The sequence below is a fragment of the Aphelocoma coerulescens genome, chromosome 5 (assembly GCF_041296385.1).
Source record: "Aphelocoma coerulescens isolate FSJ_1873_10779 chromosome 5, UR_Acoe_1.0, whole genome shotgun sequence".
Lineage (NCBI taxonomy): Eukaryota > Metazoa > Chordata > Aves > Passeriformes > Corvidae > Aphelocoma > Aphelocoma coerulescens.
Window position 1 is genome coordinate 38150899 of NC_091019.1, and position 22769 is coordinate 38173667.

General features: G+C 40.2%; 1 protein-coding gene across 4 annotated transcripts in view; it reads right to left on the reverse strand.

The window, feature by feature from the left end:
* The window catches only part of STXBP6 (syntaxin binding protein 6), a 101712-nt gene extending 82488 nt beyond the window's left edge, over positions 1–19224 (reverse strand). Inside the window, exons 1-3 of one of the 4 annotated variants that reach the window (XM_069017717.1) lie at positions 19077–19224; positions 18362–18450; positions 17943–18082 (exon numbers count right to left, since the gene is read on the reverse strand). The gene's annotated coding sequence lies outside the window, so the exon portion shown is untranslated. Of the gene's footprint in view, positions 1–16446; positions 16547–17942; positions 18083–18361; positions 18451–19076 lie in introns of those variants that run through there. The other 3 variants (XM_069017720.1, XM_069017719.1, XM_069017718.1) reach the window with 3 other exon arrangements.
* Positions 19225–22769: the final 3545 nt, after the last annotated feature.

Sequence of the window (22769 nt, forward strand, 5' to 3'; positions counted from 1 at the left end):
TCCCTACTAGGGGTAGCTCAAACATACATTATTTACAACTGATATTTCTCTGAGCAGTTAACACCAACTCAAGGTAACCTTCTTCTAAAGGTATTTTTTTACCCCAGGACATGAAATCAGGAAATGTCATTGCTACATCTGTCTAAACCAAAAGAAGCCCACTTTATGCCTACAAGATATAAATAAACAAATAAATAAATAGAGGGAACAAGCAATTGCTTGGCTTGATTTTTAATATCCTTTAGTCTAACTTACTACTAATGTCATTTATATGATTTATACCTCACTGGCATCTGTATAATACTTCAAACTTTCAAACACTGTCCAAGTGCATAAATGCATTAAAAAGTAGTAATGAAACTAGTAATCTGACATTTCAAAATCAGAAACTATTGTCCCTGTCTTGATATATAAAATTAGTTTGAACAGCATTAGAAAAAAATGCAGATCTAAATCTTCTAAATTCAAATTTAAAACTGGAAAAAGTAAGAGCTTTCTATTTAGCACTTGATAATCCTGTCAGTTAGCATTTAACAGATCAAAACGCTAAATATCTGTCCATCCAAAGGATGAGCACTTATTTGTACATTTTGGTTGCAGAATATACAGCTCATATTTGACTGATGGACATGTCCTGTTTGCGCCATGCTTAATTACATTGCTCCACCAAGCATTCCTCTCTTACTTGAGCATTCCATTTTATACACCAGGCTTATGCCTGTGCTGGTGACACATCAGCATGAGGCAACTACAGGGCTAATGCATAGGATAAAGTATGCAACAGACTCATGAGTCACACGGATCCATGCTGGGATAGCTCAGCACTTTTGCAGCAAACCAAAGAGAGTACAATGGGCATAGGATAAATGGTGATCCTGATGAGTGTTTTCAGATGGACTCCTTGCCAGCTGCTGAAGAGACCCCACAGACCCATTAAAAGCGCTGCAAGAGGATTGATACAATCTATAAGGAATTGGGAAAATTCACATCTCTTTAAAAGTGGATTTGAAAACTGCCACTTATACAGTTGTCATTTTCACTCAACTAAAAATCCACAATGACAGCCATCAAGCATTCCCAAAGGAGAAGGAAACCAGAAACATAGAGCATATTCGTAAAAAGAGGTTACATGAAGCAATAAATGAACCAGTCACGTCTTCAGTGACAGCTGAAATCAAATGAAAAACCTAAGATTCAAACTCCTATTGAATTTCCCTTATGGTTATTAATTTTTTCAAACACAAATTACAAGTCTTTAGGCAAAAAGTTAAATTGCTTGCTTTGTATTGAGCAAGTTCCAGACAGAAACAGACAGTTTTCCTTCTTTTCCAAAATTAGGCTTAGACTGAACAGATTTTCTGGGATGATGAAACGTGCTTACTAAGCACTGCTGAAAGAGAGATACCATGTAACTTCCTTTCAGTTTCTTGTGAATTATTGCATGTGTGAATTAGTTACCTTGAAGAACAGCAAATGACATTAATTACAAGGCATCCTTAAATAGTATGAAAAAGCAACATGCCAGTTACCACCTTCTAGCACAATCACACAAAACAAAGAGGTCATCAATAAGCTGAGAGCACAGCTCTTCCTTCAAGCCAAAGCAGCAAAAAATACTTTCAACTTCACTGACAAACAGCTACATTTTAGGTGATCTAATAATACAGAATACTCCAAAACACAAAATAAAAAAAACCAATTGAATGGTCAATCCAAATGTAATGAGTGGTAATTCTGTGCCAAGTACATAAACAGATGCACACTGAAAGTATACTGAATAAAACACTGGATTTGAAAACTCACATTCATAAATTGCATCCTGCTGTCCCACATAAGCTTCCCTCTTCCCATTTTAGTTCTGAGACAGCACTCCACATATTATTACAGAGGGGCTAATGTGGGTTGATCTCCAGTATACCCACTCTATTAAACCAACAAGAAAAAAAAAAGGAAAAAAGAAAGAAGCAAACCGACATGCAAAAGTCAGATTTCCAAACCATTCTCACCTGAGCACAGTGACAGTATCCACAGAGGAAGTCTCCCTTTCTCGTCCTGCTCTATTTCAAAATGGCCTTTCTTTGATTGCCTTCATAAACTTGTTTTGCTAAATTGGAAATATCTACAAACATTGCTGTGCCCACTGGCAGGCAAAAGGAGCTTCCTCAGTCACTCGATCTTGAACATGGAAAATAATGCAGAAACGAGGATCCAGAAGAGCATCAATTTCTGTTCCGGAAAATGATGTGCAGTATCTGCACTACCAGTGAAGTCTAGGATTTAAAACAGCTCATAGAAATAACAAGCATTAAGCAGCCATCACTGGCATTATGCAAGCTTCAGTTCACATCAATGTTCTTTTAAAACTCAAACCACTAAACAGGATTGATGCCTACTGACTTGCAGATTAAAAGAAACTGCTTGCAATGAAGCATTTGGTTACCTTAAGGGATTGCATTTTTAGAGAACCATTTTCTGGCAGTCTCACTGTTGCACACATTAACAGAAGATCTCAGAAGTCATCTTCTAAGACAGGAACTGCCACCTCCATCAGAAAGGAAAAAAAAATCATCCCAACTAAATTTATCAATAAAGTCGTAATTCTAGTGTCTGGCAGGAACTGTCTGTCTCTTACTGCAATGTTTCCTTTCATTATGCAGTTTGCCCCTATGCTAAATCAGTCCCAATATCCTTTAAAATTATTATGATAATCCAGGCACACAATTAAAATACTTTTTCACCAGAGTACTACATTCTGTTCAACACCTCTACTTCAGCTCCATCAAGCTGTAACTTCTGGGCTTACTGTTTTGATATACTTTTGAGGAGTGCCTTGAGCAATTCAAATCTGCAAATTTCATACCACAACCTGAATACACAGAAGTGATAATGAACTTAGCTGGTTACAGGAGATGAAATCATTAACCAAATTCCCAATTTATAGATCTTCAGTATGTATTTTTTGGGGGGGGACAGGAATAGGCAGCACTGTGCAGGTGATACAGAAGAAAAGGAGTTAGGAGCAAAGTGTTGGATCTGAATGCCATAACTATGGAATATTACCAATTCTGATCCACACAAGTCTGCTTTTATTGGCCTTTTTTTTTTCTTTTTACCAAAGAAGAAGTAAAAAGAAATTACCTACGACCATTTTATACATAAACTTAGTTTCAGTAAGTGCTTACACTACTTTGTGCCTGATCTTTGAGCCTGTGTCCTCTAGTTCACATATACTGGTAGACTACATTTTGGAGTATTTCAGTTTTGTTTGAAGAACAATGTTTTGATGAGAGAGAGATCTAGAACAGTTTTACAGCTTTAACAAAATGCCCTCATTGTTATTACTCAACAACACACTTTCAGCGAGAATAGTAATTACCCCACTTTTCTTACCTTTATTTAAGGAGAGGGGGAAACCTACAACACTGCAATCACACATGATTGAAGCCGGTGGTACAGTCCCAATGTAATTTCAAAATGTGAATGGAGAGGTGTAGGGGAAAGGGAGAAAAACATTTACAACTTGCTTCAAGTTACCCAAGTTTTGTGAACAAATATGTAGTTTTATATATTTCAGGGCTTTTAAATCAACACTGAACAGTTTACTTGAAATTAACATGTTATTCTGGCTACTTCTGCTGTAATTGACAATTAAAGAAGATGAATTTCATCTTCCCTTCAAGCCCATGTAATCTTTTTTCATTTGCCATTTATCCACACCCCAAAGATATTAAGGGTAGTCTTCAGGCCTATACCCAGGCTATACTATTGCTGGGACAGAAAACTACAGGACTTTTTCATACAATGTTTTTCAAACCAAGTCAGCATGCCCTCTGAAGCTCTCACAAGAAAGTTGCCTCATTCTCTCCTCCCTTGTGCTGCAAAGACGATGGTTCACACACAGAAAGAAAGAACTAGGTCCTTCAAACATCAAGTTTTCTCTGCCTTCTGTTAGGAGAACTCACACTTCTCAGGACCTTATCTCACAGTAGTCAGGAGGCTAGTACAACTGTATTCACACTGACGAGATGTGTTTTCAGTGTACCAGCACATTTGGTGACTTTTAAGTTTACTCTAAGACCTGTGAGGTTTCCTAAAATAATGTACAAATGTTTGCTGAGCATTCAGATGTACACAGTATTCCTTCTAGCTTTTGCAAATATGTTAACTGCTTCGAGGTATCTAACACCCAGTAAGCCCGAGGTGCAAATACCTGAGGAGGGCATAAATGGAAACCCAAATTGCTACTCCCCTTATCGCCTGCTCTTCTACAATCAAAGCAGATAGCCTTGTTAAATATACTATGTAAATTAGATTCAAGATCAAATGCAAATGTTTGCTGTCCTTTATTTGTCTTTCCTGCTGTACAACAGAACTGTTTACTGCTCTGATGCCTTTTCACAACTGTAATAAGAACAATTCAGATCTAGTATTTCCTTGTACACAGCTCTGTCTTCACCAGAAACACAATTCCCTTCTCTATTCATTTCTGAAAGGAAACAAAAATGGCTTTACTCAGGGGGTGTAAGCCCTGTTACAATACAGAGGGAAGGCTAGAGAAGTGTGAGAATGTACACTGAAGTCAGAAGGAAAATATTTTTAAGCAAATTTGCATCAACTAGGATCTTGTTCTAGAATTGTTAAAATCTTATCCAGATTATTGTTATTAATACACTTCTGTGATCAGTACTCTTTACTGCAATGTGCACGGCATTCTACACCTTGTTAAATATCAAGGTTTTGTACATTTTTGCTAGTAGCTTAACACTTTTCTTTGAAATCTCTTTTCAATACTAAGCTTTCACACTAATCATGCTGTAACCTGAGTAGGCAACCTGCTGCAACTACAGTCTTTTTAACCACTCATACCTGTGTGAAATTTGGTGAAGGGATATAACAGAAGATAAAAGAAAGGCAATCCAAGTACATAACACAGGTCAATGAGAAAGAAACTGAAGAAAGAAGAAAGAAGATAACACAAGAAGGATGGGAAGCCCTATTAATTTTTATATGAAGACAAGTGCGCAACAGTGACAGGACAGACCTAAAAGGAAGAAGAAATGCCTTCCTCCAAGAGGAAGAAAATCAGTGTCACACACTCAATAGAGACCTAGAATCCTGTGAGGTACACAAGTCTCTTTAAAGTTAGTGATGGTCTGTGCTCATTATGTTCAATGACTGGAGAAATCCCGGAGAGAGATCTTCAGGTCAGGTAGGTAAAGCCTCACAGATAATTACTTATATTTAACAGCTCTTTCAGTACCTCTCCCATTATGCAAGGATCCAGCCATGCATTTTATCATAGATGTTATCACTAATGAAATACATTAAACACAGTATAAACAAAAGACAAAAGCAAAGAAATCCAAACAAAAAATTTCCCATACCCCACAGAGATAAGGCAGACCCATTCAATTTTGCACACATTCACTTTGCAAACAACATTTTTCATCCTTACCCAGTAAGTATCAGCTATCCTGTTACCATCACAACCCCTTCTGAAGGCTTAATATGGGAAGTTTTATTCTTTAAACAAAACAAAACAACCCACCCAGAAACTCAAAGGTCTGAATTCAAGCCCTGGTAGATACGAGAAATACTAAGAAGTTGTTTGGGGTTTTTTAATAGCAAGTTTACATACAATGCAGACATACAGTGTGCATTTGAGGGGCGATGCTAAGTCAAAACATAAACTAACAGCCTATATTCAGCCTGACAAGTCCAGTGAGACCATCAATGAAACACAGTACATACAGATTGGCAGGAAGGTTTCAAAAAAAGAGACCCACTAAACACTATCCTAATTAGGGTCTTAGTGCACCCTAAATGGAATCTACATATGCTTTCTTCTGGTCATTTATTGCTAAGGTGGCTGAACCTAGTCTTCCACAAGTTCATATGCTTTCAAGATTTCATTAGAACACTTTTTAAAAAGTGGGATATTATCAGGGTTGCAGTAATCAAAAATTTTTATTACTCCTGTCTACATATTAGAGAGTTTTCAAAGATGAAAAGAGGAGTCAACTACATTTCTAAAGTTAATATCGCAAAATACTTGTGGGCAGGGTGAAAAGGAGGGAAGGGGAAGTTTAGGGTTTTGGTTTTTTTCTACAAAAAAGGATACTCCATTTGCTGAAAAAAGAAAGAAGCATTTCATTTGCAAAGTATACATATGTTATGGACTACAGGATCTATTAGTATTTGAGAACCTTCTGTCTCTCCAAGAAAAATTCATACAGAAGGGTTTGCAAGCACAGGCAACTCTGTAAAAATCCCCATCTATAATAAAGGAGTCATGAATGTAGGCACACAGCACATGGTACAAATACTGTTCTTACAACTCCTTAAAAGGCTTTCATCTAGTTTTTACAAGGATACTAATTTGTCAAAAGCTATATCATTATAAGAGCTGCTTCTAAATCCTCATGACAGAAAGATTCTGAAATTAAGAAAGAGTTAAGTGCATTCTGTTCTTTTAGCTACTGTGCCTACTGATGTTCCATTCTTTCTTCAAAGAGCAATCTTTTGTATGGCCATCTGCACAGCAAGTAAAGAAAGCAAGAGATCTTTTCTCAAATAAAGATATCACAAAACTGTGGGTATAGCCCTAATATCCAGATGCATACTTGGGATTCTTTGCAACTCATTAGTTTTAGCTGCTTGCTCAGCTTGACAATTCTAGCATCATTTATACTTGAGAGACTATTTTATTACTGTAGGAAAGAACAATTTCATAGAAACCCCAAGAGAACTGCAAGATTTCCATCTGGAATCAAGCAAGGATCTACTGCTAATAAATCTTCCAAAAATCTTCCAATAAAAGCGTTTTGACTCAGATGTCCATTCAGTCCAAAGACCAAAACAAAAAAACCACAAAAATACTGTGGTTATGCAGAGATGCAAACTCACCTCTTAAAAAGCAAAGATCGCAGGTATACATAAACATGTGATTAATTTACAAATTATGTATACTTAAGATAATCTTTAACCAACAATTTTAAAAAAACACAATGGAAAATTCAAAGTACAATAGAGATTTTACCAGTACTTAAAGTGCTCAGACATTTTAGAACAATGAAAAATACCAACCAGAAGCAGAAGCAGCCCTTCACTGTTCTGTACCTTGTTACACAGATAACGCTACAGTGACATCAATTGCTCCATTCAATGAAAGATTAAAAGATAACAGATACATTTCTCTTGACTTTGAATGTACATTGCTCAAATTTTAAGATTAATTAAATACAGAATACACTGCACATAATAAAGTATATATATTAGACTTGCCAGCACCATGCTGAGGCAAACAACCATTCAAACCCACCACTTCAAACTTGACTTTTTCTTTTCAGTGACCCTTTGGCACTGGCAGAGCATTGGCTTATTTTGTTCCACTACAGAATAAGAAGCAACCATTTAGTTACCTATCTAACAAAACTACAGGTCCTTCCTTATTCTATCTACACTTCTTCCAGCTTTTCATTTTAAGATGTTCAGAAACAAGTTATCCAGCTCTGCTAATTTAAAAGCATTTATTGCTAACAACTATTATTTACTCAATGTGTGTGGAATATTTCATATCCTGTCACAGAGTGTAATAACGTATCTGGAAGGATCCAGAACACACCACAGTGGCATTTATAGAACCATTGCCTTTCATCCCTTATCATCAATAAATGTGTTGTTTCATTTAAAGTATGCAACTCACAAGAAAAATAAAGGAACATTGTGAAAGGGAAGTAGAATTGAAACTAGAAGGAAATGGAAGCTACAAAGTAAGTCACAGAAGCACAGAACTATTGAATGGCTTGGGTTGGAAGGGACATCAAAGACTGTCCGGTTCCAGCACACATTGGTGGGTCATGTCCAGCCTCTCACCCAGCAGCACCCCCAAATCCTTCTGGGCAGGGCTGCTCTCCATCTGTTCATCCCCAGCCAGTGTTGATACCAGGGGTTGTCCCAACCCAGGTGCAGCACCAGCACTTGGTTTTACTAAAACTCCTCAGATTCCCGTGGTCCTGCTCCTCAAGCTTGTCCAGGTCCCTCTGGATGGCATCCTGTCCTTCAGGTGTGTCAACCACACCACTCAGCTGGGTGTCATCTGCAAACGTGCTGAGGGGTGCACTCAATCCCTCTGTATGTGTCATTGATGAAGATATTAAATAACACTTGTCCCAAAACAGATCCCTGAGGGACACCACTTGTCACTGATGTCCCTCAGGACTCTGAGCCATTGACTACTACCCTCTGGATGTGACCATCCAACCAATTTTTTATCCATTTAACAGTCCACTCATGAAATCCTTCTCTCTCCAATTTAAAGAGAAGGAGGTTGGGGAGGACCACGTCAAAGGTCCAGATAAATGACATCTGTAGCCTCCCTTGTCCACTGATAGAGTCACTCCAACATAGAAGGCCACTTGATCAGGTGGGACCTCCCCTGGGTGAAGCTGTGCTGGCTGTCTCTAGTCACCTTCCTGTCCTCCGTGTGCCTTAGCATGGCTACTAGGACAAGGTCTGTTCCATGACCTTCCCAGGCATAGAGCTGAGGCTACAAGTTGGTAGCTTTCAGGATCCTCCTTCCTTATCCTTTTCCAAGATGGGCAGGTTTCCCCTTTTCCAGTCATCTGGGTCACATCTTACTTTCCCCAAAGTTACCTTGTTTCTAAGATAAGCTAGAAAAGTACAATTATTTAAATGAGTAAATAAGAACATGAAGAAAGAAAAGTGAGAACTTGCCTATCAGTAGAGGAAATCAATCTCTAGTCAAAATTTTTTGATCAAGGATGCCAAAGTTAATATTTAAGCTGATGCATGACAGCGAAACATACACCTATTTAGTCCCTTAAGAAGTCCCAGAGGACTGCTAAATGAGATTTGAAAGAGAATGGCCTCATGATTAAGATCACATACAAGGGCTGCTAAAATAAGAAATAGTGAGAAATGAGGAAGAAACAGACAAAATTATAAAGGCAGAAAACAAAGACTGAGATTAGACACAGCTGAGACCATGTAATGGGAATCCTTGTCCAAAGAAGACAGCTGAACCAGTGCTACTGGTTCATTAATCAGATGAATACCTCCCACAGCTCCCACACCTCAGAAGGCAGCTCATTGCACCCCTCTGTGTTTCAATGGTACTGAACTCTCACTTCCTCCCATGTCAGACATGTTTCTAGGGGCACTGCTGCACTTTCTGGGAGTCCTATAATATCTCTTTTCTAATTTTCAGAAAATTTTACTCAGAATACAGTAGTATTTCAATAGTAATTATATTACAGTAGTAATACAAATCATATCAGTTTGGATTCCACTTTTCTGATCCCTACTATTCCCTCCTCAGGATAGCTGAAATAAATAGGGGGTTTCCTCTTACTGCAAGCTAAATTAGGTATTTGCCCCTCTATCAGAAAAGCAAGGTTCCCTTTTAAAGTCATAACAGATATCAACTGTCAATCCCACCTCATACCCCCTTTTGAAAAGGGAGGAACAGGAAATGTTTAAATGAAAAGGCAAAAATAAATATGAGCCTTCATGTCAAAGCTGGGAACATCCTGAAGTTCAGATAAGCCTGTGCTGAAAGAACATGAAATAAATCCACATAGTGGGGGGAACATACAGAAAAATAACCTGGGATTTAGTGCTTTGTCATCAGCAGGAAGTGAGAAAATGCTCATGTAACTCTGGTCACCAAACCAGCTCCCTGCGAAACACCCAGACACTACACTTCACAAAGGGTGGCTTTTATTGCTCCACCTGTGAAAATTCATTTCCTTCTGTGCAGAGACATGCACAGACTATGTGCAGGGTACATGCACAAACTATGTCAGACACAGAGGAAGGCACAACAGATGCACAATGAAAGAGACAGAAAAACAGTCCATACATATCATTTCCTATTTCTAGAGTAAAACCTAAATAACAGGTTTGTTATAAACTGGAAAGGGAAGATGCTTGTGTTACACATTGGGCAACATTCTCCATGGGATAAATTCACAAATTTTAATACTGAGGGGACTTCCAATGCACACTGAGTCGATTACAAGTTTCTTACTGAATTGCTTAAAAGATAAAGTATGATACACTGGTAATCTATAAAAACAGAACTAGAAAGATGTATTGTTATCACCACAATTTTACCACAGATATCACCTTTAACAGCTCATTTAAGATCATTTCCTTCTGCAGCAAATGAGGGCCCACCACACGAAGCTCATGAATGTATGGCAGAGTTCAGCATCTGCTAAGCACTTGTAGGACCACCAGGCCAATGTTACAGGGTTGCACAACTGCATTCTTCAGCTTGATCACAGCTCAGGGAGAGCTGTAAGGAAGCCTCACTTAGCACCCAAAGCAGTGCCTGGGTTACTGGCAAAGACAATCCATTCCTGCACTTTTCACTGTAACCAAGTCGAATACAAAAAAAACAAAAATAAAACTGCACATTTAGCTTTGGAATGAATAACAAGACTAGTTTCACACAAAAAAGTGAGCCAGTATTTTAAGGTTAAGATTTGAAGATACCAACTATTATTGTTTGAAACAAGTAACTAATCATGAGCTATGTCAGCATCTTGACTATACCCTGCTTCACAAGCTTCCATAGGGGACAAATATGAAATGAACAAGTGTCTGATACTACAGTTTTGTTTACCCAAACATCCAGAAAACCAAGTCGGCTCCCTAATAAGCTAGTGGAGAGGAACAGAAAGCAGAATTGCAAAGATGCTCTTCTCACCCCCCTAGCAGGAATGCAGAAGCACTGTTACTGCACTCCAAGGACAACAGGATCAAGACTTGCCTCAGCCCAGACCTGCCCACTTTCACAAGTAAGCAGTCATTTCTACAAGAATAAATGAGAAGATTTATACAGAAGTAACTAGAAGTGGACCCACAGACATCTGGAACCATAAGCCCTTACACTCCCACTCCAAAACATTACTGTCTCTTTCACAGGAATAACCATCACCAAAAAAAAAAAAAGGAAAAAGAAAGGCAGTTTAATGCAGTGTCGTTTTACATGACATGACTAAATCCAGTATATTTCTTAGCTCACAGAGATTATCTTTGAAGTTTTCTTTTTAGGAGGTTAAAATGCATAATGATTACCCAAAAACAAAAAAAAAAAAATTAGAAGTTACTAAAGTCTAATATATTTTAATTGCATACTTCTTGTCCCCTAAAATGAAATATTGTCTAGCAACAAAACAGAATCGGAAACTAGTCTTTTATGCAATTTTTATGAGGATGTGAAGGTACCCTATACATGGCTCCTATCTACTAAATTCCTTAATCAAGGTATAGGCACACTGGTTTCTTAATCCTTTAAAGGCTGTCACATTATCCTTCGGTCAGATAAGGGCTCTGAGTTAAAATATCATATTGGGCACAAAGAATGTACTTTTAAGACATTAAATGTCATATTTCAGATTTCATCAAATCATTTAAGTAAGTTAGAGGTCCTAACTTCCTCCTGAAAGATTTCACAGATAATCAACTATCTTACCTTCACAAACCTTTCTCAAGAGACACCCCCATGCAACTGATTTCCTGGGCTGGGGACAAGAACCATCCACAACTCAGTATGACCTTGGCAAACTGGGGCATGCAGGGACAGTGGTGTGTCAAGATGTGTAAATGGGGCGTAACCCAACAGACACAGCTACCTTCAGCTAACACAGTAGTCACAAAATTGTATTGCCTTACTCCTAACTCACATAAAAGCTATTTCTGTTTGTCCTTTTTAATACTGCTTACTGAAGTAATGTCATTACTATTTTGTGAAACACTACAATGCTGTGATTCATGCCCCCAGGGCTTTCAACTCCCTCCACTGACTAGATGGGAAGTGTGGACACCTCAGGTCAGGAGATAATCAGGTGCCTAAGTAGACAGCATTAACTCACAAGTCAGTGCAGAACTGACATGAAGGACTCTAGCTTTAAGCTCAGACTGAATCACAAACACAATCTGTGTCTAAGTGCAGGTTAATTAACAAATTTGCAAGGTACAACCGATCACTATGGCAAATCCTTAATCTTATATTTGGGTATAAAAAAGATAGATTATGTACTGTAGCTATGTTTTGGCATCTAAGAAACACATTACCTAGTCCTATAGTTACATATTAAAGGAGCATCTGAAGCCTTACTAAATACACAGGAGACAAAAAAGTAAGGCAACTCCACGGGACAAAGCATGCCTACATGGTCTATTCAAGTCCCAGTGAAGTCAGCTACAGCCTTCAGTTTCCATAGGAGTTAAATTAAATCAGAATCTTCAAAACACAGACTTCCATCATGAATTCCTGTATGTGTATTTCAGGCCCTGGTAAATTGAAAGTGATCCAAGTATCCTAACTTAAAGCAACTTCAGTCTGATATTACACTCAAACTGGTCTGCCACCCAGAAAAAAAATTTAAAACATGTAAATATTCAGTCTTGGTTACATTTTTCAAATACAGATCATACATTACCAATGATGTGGGAAGCATTCAGCATTTCATATGCTGTTGAATCATTCTTTGCTCCTCTGACAGTCACTTCTGAACAGCTGCAAATGCACGGTGGCTACAGTAAAACTGATGTTTTAAATAAACAACTGACATATTAATTTTCTTAAGTTGGGAGTTTTATTAAAATCAGCCAAGAATAATATTTCCTCAAAGAACATACTGAAAGTGTGTTTATACTGAAATTGTAATTTTGTATTGATGAAGACAAAAATTAATAGCTTGGGCACAATATAAGATGATGCTAAAAAGGTCCCCATTTAAGACTCAAAAAAACATAAGTGAGGAAAATTTCAGTTCCAGTAACCAAGAATTCCATTCCATCTGTGAATGTGCCTCTGGCTTCACTCAGCTGTCTGCTCACAAAACAAAGTCTTCTTTGTTTGATATCCCCTCATACTAGTGAACCTCTTTATTTACAAGCTGCAATTTCCTTTCTGCATCTCCCAAAACAAATCATAGAACATCATGAGTTGTAATGGACCCTCAAAGATCATGAAGTCAAACTCCTGGCCTTGCACAGACAACCCCAAGAATCACACCATGTGCCTGAGAGCACTGTCCAAAAAAAAGCTAAGCTTAACACAGCTTTCCTCCTAAAGAGAACGATATAATAAAACCGTAAAAAGGAACTTCCAGAGGTCCCATCTAAACTCAGCTGTTCTACAATTCTGTGATCTTCTGGGGGTTTTTGTATTTTAAAGTCAGACTGGTTCCTTCAGGCAATCCCTTCAGCATAGATCTAGATTTTAAAATGACAAAACTAAGTTGTGAATTCGGAGTTTCAACACCTACCTTTAAATCTGTCCTTAAGAGACTAAGGGCAGCTGAATACAAGTTTTTTTGTTGGCCCTTTCCTATGGAAAGACACCAGACACTTTTTTGTCTCTCTGAATCTTGTAACTTCCATTCAATGAAAAAAGTGGCACAGGCCCAGGTACAGAGCCCACCTGCAGTGGATGCCTACCAGCAAGGAACTGATGGCCACCAGAAAGCCAGAAAGAAGCCCCTTAGCATTGTCAGACATGAGTAGAGGACATCTCTGAGCATCCATCCTTTCTCCACTTCATGCTACCTGACAGCCTAAGGCCCCAAGACAGAGTCCTACAGAATAACAAGTGCTTGATGTTAAGAGGGTAGAGTTGATTGTTAACCCACACTGAACAAATTGCCACTTCAAAACACTATTTGCCATGTTTAAGTCACAGAGGTGCTAACAGACTAGTCACTAACCTCTGGGCATATCAGAACACTTGGACACTTTATTACATCGTCAGGAACCTGCCATAAAAGCTCAAGGAAATAAATGAACTAACAGGAACTCATTCTAACTGCATAATTCCAATCTGTCAATAATTGATCATATTTTCCTTCTTTCTTTCCATATGTGATTAGCAATGTTGAACTGAGCATTGTGTCCCTTTAAATGACTACAGAAAGTTGATATGCTCAGATAATGGCCCATAAAGGCAAACAATTCAAAAGTAAGCTCGTGAACATCCTAGAATTTCTATTCATTACCAAGAGGGAGTTTCCAAGTGAATACTGCATATGGCCAGTTGTTTGTTCTTCCCCTCCTCCTAAATACACTAGCAAGTGGAAAGGTAGAAAAAGAACTAGATTAGTTTTCAATTTTGTACCACAACAATCCTGAAAAAAACCTTTAAGTAAAGTTAAGGAATTACTGGTTCTCTAAGCAAGTATTTCCAAGATGCAGAAGAGTGTTTTCTAAAACAGCCTGTATGCATAGCACAAAATGGCTTGTGAAAAGGAGACGCAAAACCAAAATGTATAAATAACCAACTTGTTGGCCAGCACAATTAGCAAGAAGAAATTGCACGTATTTTTTGCAGATGAATTGCAGGTAAGCACCAAATTTTACAAAAGTTACATTTCCAGTTTTATCTTACGGTGATGCTTCAAGAAAAAGGAATTGTTTCCACAGCAGCAGAATCTTAATAATTTAACCATGGCTCAGTTTAACTCAAGTAGGAGTATGTTAACTTCCTATATTGAAATCTAATGCGAACCAAGTTTATTATTTATTACTGTTATAAGTTTAATTGTACTGTTTTATGCACATACAAGAAAAACTCAACCTATCCCTAAACCTGTTTTGCAAACTGTCTCCATCCTAAGTGTTTCATACAGATATAAGTAATCTTGGGGCTTCCCCTATTATTAACAGATCTGGCTGTAATTACACAATGTGTTTTACACTACTTGAAAACTTCACGCATTTAAAAAACATATGGAATCTCTAGGAAGAGATAATGAAGTGAAAATGCCTGAAGTTTAAAACCACACAAGATAGTAAAGGCAGAAGAAAAGACAAAAATAAGATTCCTGGAGCTGGCACTGTTCTCATGTCTACAGCAAGATTAGAACCAAGTTTAAAGGGCAAGAAAAAACAAGTTCAGCTTTTAGTGCTGGACTTTAATCCGCATCAGTACATGACAGTAAAACTTTTAATAACTTGTGTTTATAGCCACTGCTAAGAATTCTGCACCACTGAGCAACCCTAAACTCTCACATTGCTCCTGTTTTATTAAGGAAATTGAAATGCTATAGAACAGAAATGTCTGGATTATTTTCCCTTGGGGCTGCTGACAGTAGATTACCACTGTTATTTACGCACGAAAGCCTGAAGCTGACAACATTAAACACACACATATATAAACCTAGGTCTTCCAAGCATCAGAAATCCAAAACAAGTGCTATCTTGTAAAGAACACAGCCCACCCTTCCAGGAACATTACAGTCCAAACTGTTCCCAGACCTGCAGCACTTCAGCACAGCAGGAATCCTTTCCCAAAACTATCGGCCAAGAAAAATTATTAAAGGGAAAGTAGGAATATGTAATATATCAAGCAAACTCACAGTCATGCAATCCCATTTACAAAGGGATTTATTACAAAGAAGCCCCACAGCACTGTCTGTGTCAAAAACCTCAGGTGCAGAGGATGTCTGCCTAAGCTTAAGATAGAGAAAAAGGCAGCTTAACTTTCAGCTGTGAGCTCTAGAGCACCACAATGAACAACACATGCCAAAAGTCAACTGGGGCCTCCAACAAACGTACACTTGCAAAAGAAAAGGGGCTACTGGAAAAAGGTTTTTCAGGATGGAAGACGATACTGGCAGTTTTGAAAGAGTTTGAATACAATGATTTTCTTAAACGGTCTGATCTCTTTTTGGCCCTCAGTTACCGAGTGAATACATTTCACGACTTTATTTCTGCTATATATAGCCTCAGAAATGCATTTGCTTTTGAGAAATCATCATTCATTTCTCTGATAGCAGATTACTCAGAGAAGAAAAAAAAAGGTACTAAGAGGCAATGTCCTTCCTCCCACTCCCCTAAAACCAGAGTTCCTCCCTGCACACCACAGCCTAAATGTTCTGTGACAACATAATTTATGCAGGAAAAACAATAGTTCCTTCTCTTGTTAACATATTTCTTGTTTTGAATTATTATTACTATTTTCTTCTCCTTTTCTCCAAGCTTAAGAAATGTGTTGGGGATAAATTAAAGATCTGTATAACCAAGGAATGCTACAGAACAAGAACAATGCTACAATGCTTATTAGCACTGATAAAATACTACATACATCCCAGTTTGCATGTCCTGACTCAAAACAACAAGAAATAGGCAAACCAAAAGCCTAAATTTAAACATGCTTCTATACAGTTAAACCAGCACAAACTGCTGCAGTCATATGCAAAAGTGTATTAATGAATTCACCGGCATGTCTGGCTACAACAGAGATTAATGCCAAGGCTTTTTAGTTTATTCATTTTTCAAATCTCCAACATCACTAGAGAGCACCAATAAAGGACTAGGCAAATTAAGGGTTCACTTGAAGGACTTGATTTGTCTCTGCACACGTTAGCTATAGCATTCCTGCTTGGTTAAAAACAGAAGACAAGTTTGTCTTACCATCATGTTTTCCAGACACTTCCAAACCTGTGATTAAAACACTTCTCTACAACCTTGGCAATGTTAGCTTACTAGCTGGACACTGGAAATAGACACTAAGCTACAAGGAAAGAAGAAAGAAAGAATAAATGCACTGTTATTTAGACAGCATGCCTCTCCCCAAAGGAAGCTAACAGCTACTATTTTACAGAGTTAGCATTTTATAGAATTTTATTCATAATAAAACAGAAGACATCTTACCACATATAGTCTTATAAGCTGCATTTTTTTTTAAAGGTATTTTTAAGTTTCCTAAAATGTACGCTTTAATCTAGTAACAACACTACAAACACAAGAAGTATCTATTGATAAATTCACCTTACTTAAGAAGCGGACTTCTAGTATAAGCAACTGTAAGTAGTGCAAAGAAAGAATATTCAACTAGGAGGGAAAAAAACCCTTCATACTGAGGACTTTATAAATAGCTCATTTTTATATTATCTTCACTGTCTAAAAATCCCACATGCACACGAGTGAGGTGATCTGAACATAAATCTGGAAGAAGAAAACCCCGGTAAAATACTTCTCTTTTACCCTTCTATAGCTCACAATACCATCATCACACATCCCTGACTTTGTATGTTCCTATCTAGACCAAGTCTAGAGAGACACTCAGAAACTTGAAGATAAATGAAACAAAGATGAGAAATCAACATGTGAAAGTTAACAGAAATCTGTCACCACAGCAAACACTCTTACTCAGGGGTAGGATACCCCTTACTTTCCACTGCACAATTCTTCACAGCCTTTTTTTTCCACCTGGAAATTCCTTCACCTGAGGAAGCTATCACAAAATGGTGATTGGGCTAACTTCCAAAATGGTTCTTTTACTCTACACTCAAAATGTTACAGTACTTTTTATTTTCATTGTTTTACTTTAGTGCATTTTTAAAGGTGCCATCCCACTTTTAAGGCACATTCCTAAAGAAAATCAAGAGTATTAGAAGGGAAATTAGTGTGGCACGGCTACACTGTAACTGCATTCCCTCAAGCAGAAAGGCCTTAAACATTTCACTGAAAGTGACTTTTTCCAAGTTATTTATCAAGCAGACTAACATCAACCTCATGGGGGAACATCCGTCCTAGGGGCAAGAAGCTGTAAATTCATATTCACAGAGCGTGAGGGAAAAAAAAATAATGCCCAACTCCCCATTATGATTACGTGCCCACAAACTAGCACAAGTATTTCTCCTGTGTTTATTACGTTTGGAGTTCTTAGGGTCTCATTAAAATACTTTACTACAATTACAGAAAAAATCAGGAGTGAAGTGTGCTAGGAAATTATAGATGTGAAAAAGAAACCTCTCAGTTGCCAACTCAATGCATCACCAGCAAGATACAATTTCCCTGCCCTCTGCTTACTCCTCTCTTATAAGGGACGGCAGGTCATAGACCTCTCCTACAGTTAGTCAGTGCAGCATTGATTAGATGTCATAATCGAAAGAGAATCAAGATACCTTATTGTCATCTTCCAGTATTTCAGGATGGAAAAGGTCCTGTCTGCCTCAGTAACGTTAAGCAGAGTTGCCAGATGATCCCCATCACATGAGCAACAACTCTTAAAACTCTTAAGAGAGGTGTCAGGCGTCTGTGGAGCCTGTTCAAGCAATGAAAAGCAGTAACACTAGCTCTGACTCACAAAAGGAAAACAGCCAAGTTAAAGACATCCTAAAAGACAGTTTATTTTTAGAGAAAGATAGAGGGATTTGCAAAGTGATGTAATTCCTTAAACATAAGCTCCTCTGTTTGACAGAGGGCAAAATATGATGAAAAAAGAATAACACATTTCTCTAAATAATGTTAAATATTTTCTTGAACTTCAGATTTCATCAACATCAGCACAAGACAAGTGGATAATGACGATTGTAGATTTTACTTTTCCCTTAGCAAAGCTGGCTCAAACAGAAGGCGAGGAAGGTGCTGGTGGCCGTTTCACTGGACTGTCAAGGTTACTCCCGAAACATCCTGTTGGAAGGGGACCAGTAGATCTGCTTAACGTTTACTGGCAGTTCTGTGCTGCTCTTCACCACCCGCAGAACCTCCCGAGGATGATCCACAGGGACCGAGCACCGCCGGGCTGCACCAGCGACTCCTGGCAGCGCAGACTTCGGGGCCGGTGTCAGAGCAAAGCCTCCTGTGCCGGGGGGTGGCCGCACGGCCAGGGCCGGGACCCCCCCGCTCGCACAGCCTCCGACGGCGAGGGCTGAAGGGCTGCGCTGCCGGACACACCGCCCGCCTCGCCCCAGCCGCGCCGCAGACGGCGCTCGGCGGAGCTCCGCGGCTCCGGCCGCCCCCGCCCGCGGGAACAGCCGCCTCCCCCCGGGGCGCAGACCCGGCTGCCTCGGCCCGGCACCCCCGGAGCGCCCAGGCGCTCCCAGCGCCGTGCCGGGGCGGAGGACGCCACGGCAGAGTTAATCGCTAACTCGCTGCCCCGCTCCCTCGGAGAGCTCCGCCTGCGGACTGCCGTGGCAGCCGGCAGCCCCAACGGGGCGGGCGCGGCGCACCACCGAGGGAGCCGATGGGCACATCGCCCCCGCCCGTCCCACGGCCACCGCGACCCGCAGCGCGGCGTCTGCCGCCCCCACACCCACCTTTCCGCAGGCTCGGTTTGAGTCCTCTCGCTCCCCTCCTCGCCGCAGCGCCGCGTGCGGTGCGCGGAGACCCGCGCGGAGCGGAGCACGGTGCGCTCTCCCGCCCTGCCGTGCCGTGCCCCGCGGCGGCGGCCGCGCTGCCAGCGCCGAGGCGGGAGGGCGGCCCCACGTGCGCCGGCTGCGCCAATCGGGGCCTCCCGCGGGCCGCCCACCGCCCCCGCCGCCGCCGCCACCGTCCCGGGCCGCCCGTGAACCGGCGGCGCGGAGCGGCGGGGCGGGCGGGATGCTGGGGACAAGCGGTGGTAGCGCGGGCAGGAAGCTGGCTTGGGACGCAGGAGGAAATAAACGCGTTAGAACGGAGTTTGGGATCGCTGAAGGGAGGGAACAAGGGAACCCCAAACGCTGCTGCCCTGGGGGGCTGTGTGCCGCTTCCGCGCCCGCGGGGCCGCCGTGGAGCCGGGCTGGCGGCAGCGCCGCTCCGCGAGAGCGCTCCGCAGGAGAGGCGTGCGCCCGCCGCGGCCGGGAGCCTCCCGCGGGCCGGGTTCCGCCGCGGCCGGAGTCCCGCCGGAGCCGCTGGGGAGGGCGGAGGCGCCCGGCGCCTGGATTAAGAGTTTAGACAGGCAAAGATCCAAAATTAACGTATAAAGCGCCCTTTTAGCTCTCTGGCGAGTTTTGCAGCGCTAAACGTGCTGGGAACAGAAACACGTTCACACCTGGTCACAGAGAGCCCGCGGGGCGGGAGTCGGGTTTGGCTATTCCCAGCGGCCCGCGGGTAACGCAGAGCCAAAGCACGGAGCGCCCGGGATCGGTCAGGTGTGCGATGGCTGCTCAGGCCCCAGCGAGGTTCCTGAAAGGCATTGTCTCCTGCTAAAGCTTCAGGCTTCACACAAATAACAGAGGGCTGTTACTCGACACTCGGAGGATAAGGCTGGAAACAAATTATGCTATTGTACTTTCTACACTGGGTGTCAGTAAGATGTCCAGATCCTGCGCCACATTGCTGTGTGTTCACTGTAGCAATGCTGGGAATATAATGCTTGGAAACAATAAGCCGGTTAGTTAGAAAATAAACATAACATAGCAAAATAATTTTGTACTTTATTTTACAATGTTTACTTTATAACACTGAGTTTTTGTATGATTGTCAACGTGAATTGTAGTTGGTACAATTTCCATTAGTTAATAGAAATGTAAGTTGATTGTTTGCTCAGGGGATGTGTATTTTGATCCTGTCATTTAATTTAATGGTAGCTGATGTTACATTGTGGCATTGTTCACTACAGCCTCAGTTTTTCAAACCATTATGCTCAGTTATATTGCTGTTCCTTTAGATCTCTTCTAGAAATGGTGTGAAATCCATTCAATGACTCACATTAATTTCAATAAATTTTGCATGGATATCATGGAAATAAGCCAATCTACTTTTGTTGTAGGCAACAGCCTCCTACAAATGCCTTCCCATCTTATATATAAAAAGTTCAACCCCCAGTGGCCTTCAGCTGTCCCTATATATTAAAACTAATTTTTCAAAATATAGATTGCTTTTTTTCTGTATGATTGCCATTAGAGTTCAGTGTCTCCAGCCTCTGTGGACTTGAGGCCAGATACACAGCCATGAACAGAAAACAGGGAGAACAGGCCACAGTTAGGAAAGGCAAAGTTGGAAACAAGGTTATTTTCTTCTTTTTCTGATGAATCTGAGCATTGAGATCTTCAAAGTGTTCATCATGACCTTTTTTAGAAAGATAAACTTGGGAACATCCAGATATGTGATCCATTTTTATCTACTATCTAAATACTAAGTCATTTAAAATGTTATTTTCTAATTTTTCTGCAGCCATACAGACTAGTAACACTGGTTATTTAATTGCCTGGTTACAGAAAACAAGAAGAGAAAAGCTGAATATGCATTCACAAACACTAATAATGACACTTTTCAGCCCTTCTGTCACCCCTTTTTCCTTCTCTTTTTAGTGTATTTTGGTGAGCTTTGGGTTTTGGGAATTTTTTTGTTTGGTTGGGGTTTTTTTGGTTTTGGTTTTGGTTTTTTCCTGTTTTGTTTTTTGGGGTTTCTTTTCCTCTTGTAGGTTCTTGCAGGCAATGTGTTTTTGATAAGAGTAGAAATTGAGGTCCAGCTTTATTTTTGCAGCTACTCAAACGTTTCAAATTTGTCTCCTTTTTGCTTCCATTGTCTTTTGAACGGATAGTATTTAATTTGGGTTACTGGATTGTTGCTGCTAGAAATGCTAAATTGTATTGATGGTCTTGAGTTTATATTTAAGCGTATAGCCTGTCATTTCCAGTGACATGTACTGTTCTTGTAAAACGTCTTCTTCAGTGTCCTTGGGCTTGTCAGGCTGAGTGGCATGCTTGTGCTCAGCCATTGTTCTCCTCCTACGGCTGGATAAATTTATTAGTTAGACAGATTTAGCACACAAAAACTGTCCAGCAGATTTCAGCCTTCATGCCAAACAGGTCTAGGAAAGCAAGTGGGTTTACACATGGAAGTAGCTGTAAACAACACCAAAAAAAGTGTCAGTCAACCATGTAAAATTATCTGAGTGCCTAAGGGGTCCAGTTAGATGAATAAATTTGAAAGGTTAATGCCCACTGCTGTATGCTAGACTTCTTCACAGAACTTACCATCTTCATAATAGAACAGGACGTGCTTCTATCTCTCCTACCCCAATTCATTATCACCTCAGTACAAACAAACCTTACCTCTAACCTAAACATTCCTTGCAGCAATCTCTGGCCAGGAGGCAGATCTTAAACTGAGGAAGTGATAGTGTTTTGAATAATTTTAAGTAATTGTACCAAAGCACATCTTTGAGAGCCATAGTGTTTGCAGGAGTGAGATCTGAGAAACAAACTTTGAGCTTTCCTGTATGTCCTGTAGTCCTGTGGGATCAGGAGAGAGGTCCAGATTCAGAAAGGTTCACTTTTCATCAATTCCACCAGAATAGAGATAAAATGCATATATCGGTAGTTATCTGGGTGTAAGATTCATCTGAGTATTCAAAAGCAAAACTTAGCCTTTGCTCCAAGAACACATGAGGCTGTTGAAATGGTTTGTGTGCAAGATACTTAAAATTACATTTAGATAATAAACTGCTTCTGAAAAATATGACCTCAGAATTAAGACTAAAGAAATATTTTGTAGGCCTGGAGAGCAGAAGACTGACTCTTACAGTTATGCAGTTGAAGCACCAGAATGTCACTGATTAGCAGCTTGATAAGGGACTAAAAAGCAGGATATCTACACTTTCTCACAGCACTAACAATGCAGGACACCTGAAGTCTTATATAGAAAATAATTTTTAAACATATTATTTAAAGATATGTAGCATAAACTGAATGTGCAAGGCTGCTAATGACAAGTGCTGGCATTCATGTTTAGTGCATAGCTGAAGTCATTAAGCAATTTAAGTGCTCTACAGTTGCAAGACAGAGAAAATGAATTGTAAGAAAGCGTGTGATACAATTTACTCATGAACTATATACAGAGCGGAGCTGTGTCCTGGACTTTGGGATTTCTCAAGCTCCAGTGCTATGAGAGCCAGAACTTCTGAGTTACCTGCATTTGCTGCCCCCCGAGCTAATTGTTCTAGCTCTCAGATCATAAAGCCCCTCATGGCAAATCCACCAAGTCTGTGGCTAAAATAAAGAGAGTCAGAGACTGGGTGAGTGGCA